The sequence below is a fragment of the Triticum dicoccoides genome, chromosome 2B, assembly GCF_002162155.2.
Source record: "Triticum dicoccoides isolate Atlit2015 ecotype Zavitan chromosome 2B, WEW_v2.0, whole genome shotgun sequence".
In the NCBI taxonomy this organism is placed as follows: Eukaryota; Viridiplantae; Streptophyta; class Magnoliopsida; order Poales; family Poaceae; genus Triticum; species Triticum dicoccoides.
In genome coordinates this window covers 47,902,350-47,916,857 of record NC_041383.1, presented here as the reverse complement: position 1 = coordinate 47,916,857, position 14,508 = coordinate 47,902,350, and positions in this window count along the sequence as shown.

Sequence of the window (14,508 nt, the reverse complement as noted above, 5' to 3'; positions counted from 1 at the left end):
TATACTAATGGCGTGGCACTAATGGCGCACCACTAATGCGCCATTAATGGCCAAATTAGGTGCGCCATTAGTAGGCCTTTTCCTAGTAGTGGTCATACCTGACTCCTTACCATCGTCAGAACCACAATCTTAAGAGTTGCATATAAGAACCAGCACAGGAAGTATCGAGCAGGTTGCGATTATCAAGAGAAAGCCAAGCATAAAAATTCTGAATAATCATTTCCCGAGAGAGCTCGTGATTGGGCATGAATATAACATTGACTTAAGCCTCCCCCAAGCTTGAGAGATGCTTTCTCCTTCGCGAGGCCAGAAATTATATATGTAATTACGATCACGATGAACAAGATGCATAGGATAGAACTTCTGGTGAACTTCCAACTTCAATCGGTTATAATTCCAAGATCCCGTATCATCACATAGCCTATACCATGTTAATGCATCTCCCTTCAAAGATAAAGGGAAGACCTTCCTTTTGACAACATCATCGGGAATACCTGCAAGCTTAAACAATCCACAAACTTCACACACAAAGATAAGGTGTAAATCGGGATGCAATGTTCCATCTCCTGCAAATGGATTAGCTAGCAGTTTTTCTATCATACCTGAAGGAATCTCAAAGTAAATATTTTCATAAATTTCAGTAGGTTGAGGAGAAACTCTTTGCTCTTCTGGTTGGGGTGAAGATACCCCAAACAAGCCCCTCAAAGGATTAGTTTCCATAGTGACAAGTAACAGAAAATTTCAGCATTCTATATAAATGTTTTCTTACCAAGTTCCACTCACCAAAAGCGCTACACTCCCTGGCAATGGCGCCAGAAAAGAGTCTTGATGACCCACAAGTGTAGGGGATCTATCGTAGTCCTTTTGATAAGTAAGAGTGTCGAACCCAACAAGGAGCAGAAGGAAATGATAAGCGGTTTTCAGTAAGGTTTTCTCTGCAAGCACTGAAATTGTAGGTGATAGATAGTATTGTGATAAGATAAATGGTAACGAGTAACAAGTAAATAAAGTAAACAAAGTGCAGCAAGGTGGCCCAATCCTTTATGTAGCAAAGGATAAGCCTGGACAATTTCTAATAATGATAAAGGAGCTCCCGAGGACACATTGTGAATTATCGTCAAGCTAGTTTTCATCACGTTCATATGATTCGCGTTCGGTACTTTGATAATTTGATATGTGAGTGGACCGGTACTTGGGTACTGCCCTAAATTGGACAAGTATCCCACTTATGATTAACCCCTATTGCAAGCATCCGCAACTACAAAAGAAGTATTAAGGTAAACCTAACCACATCATTAAACATACGGATCCATATCAGCCCCTAACGAAGCAACGCATAAACTAGGGTTTAAGCTTCTGTCACTCTAGCAACCCATCATCTACTTATTACTTCCCCATGCCTTCCTCTAGGCCCAAATAATGGTGAAGTGTCATGTAGTCGATGTTCACATAACACCACTAGAGGAAAAGACAACATACATCTCATCAAAATATCGAACGAATACCAAATTCACATGACTACTAATAGCAAGACTTCACCCATGTCCTCAGGAACAAACGTCACTACTCAAAAAGCATATTCATGTTCATAATCAGAGGAGTAATAATATGCATAAAGGATCTGAACATATGATCTTCCACCAAGTAAACCAATTAGCATCAACTACAAGGAGTAATCAACACTACTAGCAACCCATAGGTACCAATTTGTGGTTTTGATACAAGATTGGATACACGAGATGAACTAGGGTTTTGAGAGGAGATGGTGCTCGTGAAGATGTTGATGGAGATTGACCCCCTCCCGATGAGAGGATCGTTGGTGATGACGTTGGTGATGATTTCCCCCTCCCAGAGGGAAGAGTCCCCGGCAGAACAGCTCTGCCAGAGCCCTAGATTGATTCCGCCAAGGTTCCGCCTCGTGGCGGTGGAGTTTCGTCCCGTAAGCTTGCCCACGATTTTTTCCAGGGTAAAAGTGATGATATAGCAGAAGATGGATGCCAGAGGCCCACCAGGGGGGCCAGGAGATAGGGGCGCGCCCTATAGGGGGGAGGCGCGCCCTCCTGTGTCCTGGACAGGGTGTGGGCCCCCTGGCATATTTCTTTCGCTCAGAAATTCTTATTAATTCCAAAAAGTTGTTTCATGGAGTTTCAGGACTTTTGGAGCTGTGCAGAATAGGTTTCCAACGTTTGCTCCTTTTCTAGCCGGAATTCCAGCTGCCAGCATTCCCCCTCTTCACGGTAAACCTTGTAAAATAAGAGAGAACGGCCATAAGTATTTAGATATAATGTGTAATAACAGCCCATAATGCAATAAATATTGATATAAAAGCATGATGCAAAATGGACATATCACCTGACCTTAAACCGAATGATGGAGATAGCCACTCGGTACGCGAATGGCGAAGAAGAAGACCGACTCTGCAATGGTAAGGGGAAGGCTATTGACCCGACACTGGAGGCGGGAATTCCAGTCGGAAGCAAAAGCGCAAAGCTGAAGCCGCTGGTCAAGCGGAAGGAGCGGTAGTGAATACTCAAGGCAAGTACAAAGGAAAGTCGAAGGGCCAGTGGATACCCAAAAAGATGAAGGATCAGTCGGGTCAGGATGTTATGGATCTACCGTGTGCCATCCACACAAAGAAAGATAAGAGGGTAACCTGATTTTACCCAAGCACACCACAAGATAGTGTAGACTCCTTATCCAACAGTTCCGCGAAGGTTAGCTGAGTGAGAAGGGCTCCGACAAGGATGAGGATGAAGAAAAGGCAAAAGATTACCCGATGGTCAATGCTACTTTGGTGATTTTTGCTGATGTTGAGAGCAAAAGCCAACTGAAAGTCATCAACCGAGAGGTGAACATGGTTGCTCCGGCAACTACAATGTTCCAAGCTCACGTTGCTACCCCTGGGCGGCAGGCTTTGGTGGTCGAACCGGTGGTGGGAGGCACTCGGTTGCTCACAGTTCTTATGGATGGAGGCAGTGGCTTGAACATTCTATATGCAAAAAACCTCTAGGGGATGGGCATTCTGATGTCCCGGCTTAGTGAAAGTAACATGCAGTTTCACGGAGTCATCCCAGGGAAGAAAGAAAAGCCACTCAGCCAGATTGTTTTGGATGTAGTTTTCGGTGTCTCGAAGAATTTTCGCAAAGAAAAATTGATATTTGAGGTGGTGGACTTTCACAGTGCCTATCATGCCATTCAGGGTCGACCAGTGTATGCTCGTTTCATGGCCCGACCAACACACGTGTATCTTAAGCTGAAGATGCCCGGACCCAAGGGCGTGATCACTATCACTGGGAATAGGCAGAGGGCCGAGGAATGTCTCCAGAAGGGATCAAAGATTGATGACCAGATGGCCGTGGTGGAGTTAGAAGAATACAAGAAAAGCACTGATCTGAGTGGTTTGCTTCGCTCTAAGAAGCCAGCTTCTAAATCTGCCTTCCAGTCGGCAGGAGAAATGAAGCAGGTTCACATTCACCTGGAAGATCCCACAACTGCTCCAACCAACATATCAACGACACTCGAAAGCAAATAGGAAGCCGAGCTCATCCAGTTCCTCCATGAGAACTGGGACATCTTGATGACCCACAAGTATAGGGGATCGCAACAGCTTTCGAGGGTAGAGTATTCAACCCAAATTTATTGATTCGACACAAGGGGAGCCAAAGAATATTCTCAAGTATTAGCAATTGACTTGTCAATTCAACCACACCTGGATAACTTAGTATCTACAACAAAGTATTTAGTAGCAAAGTAGTATGGTAGTAACGGTAACAGTAGCAAAAGTAACGATAGTAGTTTTGTAGTAATTGTAACAGTAGCAACGGAAAAGTAAATAAGCGAAGCACAATATGTGAAAATCTCGTAGGCATTGGATCAGTGATGGATAATTATACTGGATGTGATTCCTCATGTAATAGCTATAAGATAGGGTGACACAGAACTAGCTCTAGTTCATCAATGTAATATAGGCATGTATTCCGAATATAGTCATACGTGCTTATGGAAAAGAACTTGCATGACATCTTTTGTCCTACCCTCCCGTGGCAGTGGGGTCCTAGTGGAAACTAAGGGATATTAAGGCCTCCTTTTAATAGAATACCGAACCAACGCATTAACACTTAGTGAATACATGAACTGCTCAAACTATGGTCATCACCGAGAAGTATCCCGATTATTGTCACTTCGGGGTTGTCGGATCATAACACATAATAGGTGACTATAGACTTGCAAGATAGGATCAAGAACTCACATATATTCATGAGAACATAAGAGGTTCAGATCTGAAATCATGGCACTCGGGCCCTAGTGACAAGCATTAAGCATAGCTTAGTCATAGCAACATCAATCTCAGAACATAGTGGATACTAGGGATCAAACCCTAACAAAACTAACTTGATTACATGGTAAATCTCATCCAACCCATCACCATCCAGCAAGCCTACGATGGAATTACTCACGCACGGTGGTGAGCATCATGAAATTGGTGATGGAGGATGGTTGATGATAATGACGGCGACGAATCCCCTTCTCTGGAGCCCCGAACGAACTCCAGATCAGCCCTCCTGAGAGAGATTAGGGCTTGGCGGTGGCTCCGTGTCGTAAAACGCGATGAAACTTTCTCTCTGATTTTTTCTCCCCGAATGTGAATATATGGAGTTGGAGTTGATGTCGGTGGAGGTCCAGGGCGCCCACGAGATAGGAGGCCAATATAGTCCAAAACAGTAGATAAAGTAGCATGGAGCAATAAGAAATTATAGATACGTTGGAGACGTATCATAAATCATGGCACTCGGGCCCTAGTGACAAGCATTAAGCATAGCAAAGTCATAGCAACATCAATCTCAGAACATAGTGGATACTAGGGATCAAACCCTAACAAAACTAACTTGATTACATGGTAAATCTCATCCAACCCATCACCGTCCAACAAGCCTATGATGGTATTACTCACGCACGGTGGTGAGCATCATGAAATTGGTGATGGAGGATGGTTGATGATGACGACGGCGACGCCCCCTCTCCGGAGCCCTGAACGGACTCCAGATCATCCCTCCTGACAGAATTTAGGGCTTGGCGGCGGCTCCGTATCGTAAAACGCGATGAAACTTTCTCTCTGATTTTTTTCTCTGCTAAACGGAGTATATGGAGTTGGAGTTGAGGTCAGTGGAGCATCAAGGGGCCCACGAGACAGGGGGGCGCACCTAGGGGGAGGGGGCGCACACCCCACCCTCGTGGACAGGGTGTGGGCCCCCTGGCCTTGATTCTTTCGCCAATATTTTTTATATTTTCCAAAAGTTATCTCCGTGGATTTTTAGGTCATTCCGAGAACTTTTGTTTTCTGCACAATAAACCACACCATGGCAGTTCTGCTGAAAACAGCGTCAGTCCGGGTTAGTTTCATTCAAATCATGCAAGTTAGAGTCCAAAACAAGGGCAAAAGTGTTTGGAAAAGTAGATACGTTGGAGACGTATCAACTCCCCGAAGCTTAAACCTTTGCTTGTCCTCAAGCAATTCAGTTGATAAACTGAAAGTGATAAATAAAAACTTTTACAAACTCTATTTGCTCTTGTTGTTGTAAATATGTAAAGCCAGCATTTAAGTTTTCAGCAAAGATTATGAACTAACCATATTCACAATAACACTTAGGTCTCATATTTACTCATATCAATGGATAATCAACTAGCGAGCAATAATAATAAATCTCGGATGGCAACACTTTCTCAAAACAATCATGATATAATATGACAAAATGGTATCTCGCTTGCCCTTTCTGAGACCGCAAAACATAAATGCAGAGCACCTTTAAAGATCAAGGACTGACTAAACATTGTAATTCATGGTAAAAGAGATCCAGTCAAGTCATACGCAATATAAACTAATAGTAATGAATGCAAGTGACAGCGTGCTCTCCAGCGGGTGCTTTTTAATAAGAGGGTGATGACTCAACATAAAAAGTAAATAGATAAGCCCTTCACAGAGGGAAGCAGGGATTTGTAGAGGTGCTAGAGCTCGATTTTAAAATAGAGATGAATAGCATTTTGAGTGGCATACTTTCACTGTCAACGCAACAACTGTGAGATGGCGATATCTTCCATACTACATACATTATAGGCGGTTCCCAAACAAAATGGTAAAAGTTTATACTCCCCCACCACCAACAAGCATCAATCCATGGCTTGCTCGAAAAAGCGAGTGCCTCCAACTAGCAACAGCCCTGGGGGAGTTTTGTTTAATTATTTTGATTTTCTTTGATCTTTTTGATCATGGGACTGGCATCCTAGTTACTAGCCATTTTCTCATTAATGAGGAGCGGAGTCCAGTCCTCTTGAGAATAACCCACCTAGCATGGAAGATACAGACAACCCTAGTTGAAACATGAGCTGCTCGAGCATACAAAACATAATTTCATTAGAAGGTTTGGAGTTTGGCACATACAAATTTACTTGGAACGGCAGATAAATACCGCATATAGGAAGGTATGGTGGACTCATATGGAATAACTTTGGGGTTTATGGAGTTTGGATGCACAAGCAGTATTCCTACTTAGTACAGGTGAAGGCTAGCAAAATACTAGGAAACGACCAACTGAGAGAGAGAGAGACAACAGTCATGAACATGCATTAAAATTAATTTACACTAGGTGCAAACATGAGTAGGATATAATCCACCATGAACATAAATGTCGTGAAGGCTATGTTGATTTTGTTTCAACTACATGCGTGAACATGTGCCAAGTCGAGTCACTCAATTCATTCAAAGGAGGATATCATCCCATCATACCACATCACAATCATTTTAATAGCATGTTGGCACGCAAGGTAAACCATTATAAGCTCCTAGCTAATTAAGCATGGCATAAGCAACTATAATCTCTAAATGTCATTGCAAATATGTTTACTTCATAATAGGCTGAATCAGGAACGGTGAACTCATCATATTTACAAAAACAAGAGAGGTCAAGTTCATACCAGCTTCTCTCATCTCAATCAGTTCATCATATATCGTCATTATTTCCTTTCACTTGCATGACCGAAAGGTGTGTATAATAATAATAGTGCACGTGCATTGGACTAAGCTGGAATCTGCAAGCATTCAATTCAAGAGAGAAGACAAGGTAATATGGGCTCTAAATTAAATCAACAATCATGCATATGAGAGCCACTAAGCATTTTCATTATGGTCTTCTATTCTTGACCCCCAAAGGAAAGAAAAGAAACTATTCACACGGGAAAGCTTCCAACAAGCAAAAGAAGAACGAGAAATCTTTTTGGGTTTTCATTTTAATTACTACTACAAGCATGGATATTAAACTAACTATTTTTTTTGGGTTTTCTATAAGGTTTATCAAACTCACAAGAAGAAAACTAGAAAAAGAAATTAAACTAGCATGGACAATACAATGAAAGAGTATGAGCACCGACAACTAGAATAGTGTGTGAACATGAATATAAAGTCGGTGAGAAATACGTTCTCCCCCAAGCTTAGGCTTTTGGCCTAAGTTGGTCTAATGCCAAGGATCGCGGCTACTCTCCCCGGTGTACTAAGGAGTGTCATCTGGATACCACTACTGATAACAGGATGAACAATAAGGTTCCAGTGGTGGTTCTGGCTCAGGCTCTAGAGCTGATGTCTGGCCTCGATGCGCGTACACATCCTTCGGCAAGACAAGATAATGGCCTGCAGTTAAATCAAACAAAGAAGGCTCAGGCAGGGTAATAATCTCATTGTGTTTCTTATTAATTCTCAGGTTATACAGAAGCATCTTATCATCATTGTAAGGAATAAACTCATGCGCTACCATGCTCCTATAATCTAAAAAGGTAAGAGGAAGTAGTGTCTCCTCTTTCTCATAATGCCTAATAGGTATCTCAAAATGTTTAGCAAGGCGTGCAGCATAGATACCTCCAAAGTTGGGGCCCTTTGTACGGTTTAGATTTAACTGTTTAGCAATAACAGCACCCATACTAAAAGTATTGTCACCAAATAAGGCATGGAGCAGAATAATAATATCCGGAGCACTGAAGTTTCCACTATTTCCATGAACAATTAAGCATCGACTAGCAAATATAGCAAAGTAGCGTAAAACAGGAAAATGTATGCTAGTGATCCTCGCATCGGAACCCTTTCTTGGTTCCCCTACAGTAATAGTATCAATAAAGCCATCCACATCTTTACGATGTGGTTCATTTAAACTGCCCTCGAAGGGTATTCTACAAACCATGCAAAAGTTACGTAATGACATTTCCTTAGCCTCATCAAATAAATGAAAAGATACTGAAGGAGGTGATTTCTTAGGATAATAGTAAAAGTTTTGCACGAAAGTATTGGTAAGTAAGAGATACTGTTCGATCCGGTCATGGAGGAAGTCGGTGAGGCCCGCATTTTCAGCCAAAGAATAAAAGTCTTCATAAATATCGGCTGCTCTCAAGAAATTATCACAAGGCCATTCACACGGTCGTACTTCCGCTACGCGAGGAAGATTATACTTGTCCTTTTCTTTCTCCTTAGCTTGTTTATCCTTGGAGCTTTGGCTAGAGGAGCCTCTCAAGAACAACCTCTTCATCTTTTTCTGAAAATTTCTGGAAATTTTTAGTAACTTCAAAATAAAAGTGAATAAAACTAAACAAGATTGATAGCAACTACTCCCACAAGTTCCTAGAGCCTATATCATGCATTAGAATTACTTGGGACCTCATAAATTTGACATGCAAGCTCAAGAACAGGGTCACCTATGCAGCAAAAATTTGCAATGAATAAAGCACTAGACCAAAAACTAATTGGACCAATGGAGGAGTCACATACCAAGCAACAATCTCCAAAAGCAGTTTTGTGAATGGAGCTTTGAGCAAGGAGATCAAAAATCGTAGCAAAACGAGCTAGAACTCGTGCTTGAACTGGATGGGGATTTTTTGGGAAGACGATGGAGTGTGTGAGTGCAGGAATAAGTGGAGGGGGCCACCATGGGCCCACGAGATAGGGGGCGCGCCCAGGGGGTGTGGGCGCGCCCTCCACCCTCGTGGCCAGGTGCTTGCCCCCCCCCTGCAGTCTTCTCAATGCCTAAAATCCTTAAATAATCCATAAAAAATCATACTAAATTTGCAGGGCATTTGGAGCACCTTTATTTTTGGGACATTTTTTATTACATGGATAATTTAGAAAACAGACAGATAATACTATTTTTGCTATATTTATTCTAAATAACAGAAAGTAAAAAGAGGGTACAGAAGGTTGTGCCTTCTAGTTTCATCCATCTCATGATCATCAAAAGGAATCCACAAACAAGGTTGATCAAGTCTTATTAACAAACTCATTCTGAATAACATGGAACCGGAGAAATTTCGAATAAAACTAGGTTACCTCAACGGGGATATGAACATCCCCAACAATAAGAATATCATATTTTTTCTTGACAGTAGGAAGAGGAAATTCAAAACCTCCAATAATGATAGTTGGAATTTTTCCAATAGAATTGATGCTGTGAACTTGAGGTTGTTTCCTCGGAAAGTGTACCGTATGCTCATTACCATTAACATGAAAAGTGGCATTTCCTTTGTTGCAATCAATAACAGCCCCTGCAGATTCAAAAAGGGTCTACTAAGGATAATCGACATACTATCGTCCTCGGGAATATCAAGAATAACAAAGTCCGTTAAGATAGTGACATTTGCAACCACAACAGGCACATCCTCACAAATACCGACAGGTATAGCAGTTGATTTATCAGCCATTTGCAAAGATATTTCAGTAGGTGTCAACTTATTCAATTCAAGTCTACAATATAAAGAGAGGGGCATAACACTAACACCGGCTCCAAGATCACATAAAGCAATTTTAACATAATTTCTTTTAATGGAGCATGGTATAGTTGGTACCCCCGGATCTCCAAGTTTCTTTGGTATTCCACCCTTAAAAGTATAATTAGCAAGCATGGTGGAAATTTCAGCTTCCGGTATCTTTCTTTTATTTGTGATAATATCCTTCATATATTTAGCTTAAGGGTTTACTTTAAGCATATCGGTTAAGCGCATACGTAAGAAGATAGGTCTAATCATTTCAGCAAAGCGCTCAAAACCCTCATCATCCTTTGTCTTGGATGGTTTAGGAGGAAAGGGCATGGGTTTCTGAACCCATGGTTCTCTTTCTCTACTGTGCTTCCTAGCAACAAAATCTCTTTTATCATAACGTTGATTCTTTGATTGTGGGTTATCAAGATCAACAGCAGGTTCAATCTCTACATCATTATTATTGCTAGGTTGAGCATCAACATGAACATTATCATTAACATTATCACTAGGTTCATGTTCATCACCTGATTGTGTTTCAGCATCAGAAATAGAAATACCATTGGGATTCTCAGGTGTGTCTACAACAGGTTCACTAGAAGCATGCAAAGTCCTATCATTTTTTCTTTTCTTCTTTTTAGAAGGACTAGGTGCATCTAAATTATTTCTCTGAGAATCCTGCTCGATTCTCTTAGGGTGGCTTTCAGGATACAAAGGTTCCTGAGTCATTCTACCAGTTCTAGTAGCCACTCTAACAGCAACATCATGTTTATTATTTAATTCATCGAGCAAATCACTTTGAGCTTTAAGTACTTGTTCTGCTTGAGTGGTAACCATAGAAGCGTATTTGCTAATGAGTTAAAGTTCACCTTTAACTTTAGCCATATAATCACTCAAGCGTCCTATCATGAAAGCATTACTCTTTAACTCTCTACCAACATAAGCATTAAAACTTTCTAGTCTAGCCATAAAGTCATCAAATTCATCTAAGCATGGGCTATAAAATTTAGTAGACGGGATTTCAACTTTATCATATCTATAAAGAGAATTTACCGTTACTACGTGTGTCGGGTTATCAAGACAATGTGTTTTCTTTGACAGGCGGTAAATTAAGACCGTGTATTTCTTCAATAGGAGGTAAATTCTTAACATCTTCAGCTTTAGTACCTTTTTCTTTCATTGATTTCTTTGCCTCTTGCATATCTTCGGGACTAAGAAATAGAACACCTATCTTCTTTGGAGTAGGTTTAGGAATAGGCTCAGGAGTTGGCTCAATTGGTTCAGGAATTGCCTCAGGAATTGGCTGAGGAAGAGTCCGATTATTTTCATTTGTCAACATATTATTCAATAACAATTCAGCTTGGTCAACTGTTCTTTCCCTGAAAACACAACCAGCACAACTATCCAAGTGGTCCTTGGAAGCATCAGTTAGTCCATTATAAAAGATATCAAGTATTTCATTTTTCTTAAGAGGATGATCAGGCAAAGCATTAAGTAATCGGAGAAGCCTCCCCCAAGCTTGTGGGAGACTCTCTTCTTTGTTTTGCACAAAATTATATATTTCCCGCAAGGCAGCTTGTTTCTTATGAGCAGGGAAATATTTAGAAGAGAAGTAATAAATCATATCCTGGGGACTACGCACACAACTAGGATCAAGAGAATTAAACCAAGTTTTAGCATCACCCTTTAATGAGAATGGAAATATCTTAAGGATATAGTAATAGCGGGACTTCTCATCATTAGTAAACAGGGTGGCTATATCATTCAACTTGGTAAGATGTGCCACAACCGTTTCAGATTCATAGCCATAAAAAGGATCAGATTCAACCAAAGTAATTATTTCAGAATCAACAGAGAATTCATAATCCTTATCAGTAACACAGATAGGTGAAGTAGCAAAAGAGGGATCATGTCTCATTCTAGCATTAAGGGAATGCTGCTTCCATTTAGCTAATAACTTCTTAAGATCATATCTATCATTGCAAGCAAAAATAGCTCTAGCAGCTTCTTCATCCATAACATAACCCTCAAGAACAACAAGCAATTCATAATTAGGGGGAGAACCTTCATCATCACTATCATCAATAAATTTCATTCTCAATAATTTCATTCTCTCTAACCCTAGCAAGTTGTTCATCAAGATATTCACCTAATGGCACAGTAGTATCAAGCACAGAAGTAGTTTCATCATAAGTATCGTGCATAGCAGAAGTGGCATCATCAATAACATGCGACATATCGGAATTCATAACAATAGCAGGTTTAGGTGTCGCAAGCTTACTCATAACACAAGGAGAATCTAGTGCAGAGCTAGATGACAGTTCCTTACCTCCCCTCGTAGTTGAGGGAAAAATCTTAGTTCTTACGTCTTTCAAGTTCTTCATAGTGATTAGCAGATATAAATCCCAAGTGACTCAAAGAATAGAGCTATGCTCCCTGGCAACGGCGCAAGAAATTAGTCTTGATGACCCACAAGTATAGGGGATCGCAACAACTTTCGAGGGTAGAGTATTCAACCCAAATTTATTGATTCGACACATGGGGAGCCAAAGAATATTCTCAAGTATTAGCAGTTGAGTTGTCAATTCAACCACACTTGGATAACTTAGTATCTGCAGCAAAGTATTTAGTAGCAAAGTAGTATGATAGTAAAAGTAACAGTAGCAAAAGTAACGATAGTAGTTTTGTAATAATTGTAACAGTAGCAACGAAAAAGTAAATAAGCGAAGCACAATATGTGAAAAGCTCGTAGGCATTGGATCAGATATGGATAATTATGTTGGATGCGATTCCTCATGTAATAGCTATAACATAGGGTGACACAGAACTAGCTCCAGTTCATCAATGTAATGTAGGCATGTATTCCGAATATAGTCATACGTGCTTATGGAAAAGAACTTGCATGACATCTTTTGTCCTACCAACCTATGGCAGCGGGGTTCTAGTGGAAACTAAGGGATATTAAGGCCTCCATTTAATAGAGTATCGGACCAAAGCATTAACACTTAGTGAATACATGAATTGCTCAAACTACGGTCATCACCGAGAAGTATCCCGATTATTGTCACTTCGGGGTTGTCGGATCATAACACATAATAGGTGACTATAGACTTGCAAGATAGGATCAAGAACTCACATATATTCATGAAAACATAATAGGTTCAGATCTGAAATCATGGCACTCGGGCCCTAGGGACAAGCATTAAGCATAGCAAAGTCATAGCAACATCAATCTTAGAACATAGTGGATACTAGGGATCAAACCCTGACAAAACTAACTTGATTACATGGTAAATCTCATCCCACCCATCACCGTCCAGCAAGCCTATGATGGAATTACTCACATATGGCGGTGAGCATCATGAAATTGGTGATGGAGGATGGTTGATGATGACGACGGCGACGAATCCCCCTCTCCGGAGCCCCGAACGGACTCAAGATCAGCCCTCCCGAGAGAGATTAGGGCTTGGCGGCGGCTCCGTATCATAAAACGCGATGAAACTTTCTCTCTGATTTTTTTCTCTCCTCGAAACGGAATATATGGACTTGGAGTTGAGGTCGGTTGAGCAGCAGGGGGCCCACGAGGCAGGGGGGCACGCCCAGGGGGAGGGGGCGCGCGCCCCACCCTCGTGGACAGGGTGTGGGCCCCCTGGCCTTGATTCTTTCGCTAGTATTTTTTATATTTTCCAAAAGTTATCTCCGTGGATTTTCTGGTCATTCCGAGAACTTTTGTTTTCTGCCCATTAAACAACACCATGGTAGTTCTGCTGAAAACAGCATCAGTCCAGGTTAGTTTCATTCAAATCATGCAAGTTAGAGTCCAAAACAAGGGCAAAAGTGTTTGGAAAAGTAGATACATTGGAGACGTATCACATCTTCGCATGGAAACCATCAGATACGCCGGGTGTACCCAGGGGACTGGCTGAGCACCATTTGCGTGTCGACTCAAAGGCCAAACCTATCAAAGAGCACCTCCATCGTTCTGCTACGGAGAAGAGGAAGGCGATTGGCGATGAAGTGGCTCGGCTCCTGGCAGCCGAGTTCATACGCGAGTTATACCACTCCGAGTGGCTCGCCAACGTTGTCATGGTCCCTAAGAAGGAAAGTCCACTCTGCATGTGCATTGAATTCAAACATATCAATCGGGCCTGCCCAAAAGATCATTTTCCGCTCCCCCGTATCAATCTGATAGTCGATTTGACTGTGGGGTGCGAGCATTTGTCTTTTCTTGATGCATATTCCAGGTATCATCAGATCCGTCTGTATGGACTCGATGAAATAAAAACAGCCTTCATCACCCCTTTCGGGTGTTTTTGCTATGTCACGATGCCATTCGGTCTCAAAAATGCTGGTGCTACGTTCATGTGCATGATCCAGAAGTGCCTGCTCACTCAGATCAGTCAAAACGTTCAAGCCTACATGGCTGACATCATGGTCAAGTCACGCAAAGGTTCCAACCTGCTGACTGATCTCGCTGAAACCTTTGCCAATCTAAGAAGATATGATATCAAGCTGAACCCGTCCAAGTGTACCTTTGGAGCGCCTGGTGGAAAGTTGCTCGGTTTCCTCGTTTCCGAACGAGTGATAGATGCTAATCCCGAGAAAATCGATGCAATTGTCCGAATGAAACACCCTGTGCGCGTGCATGACGTGTAGAAGCTTACAGGCTGTCTCGCAGCGCTGAGTCGGTTCATTTCTCGTCTCAATGAAAAAGCACTGCCTCTT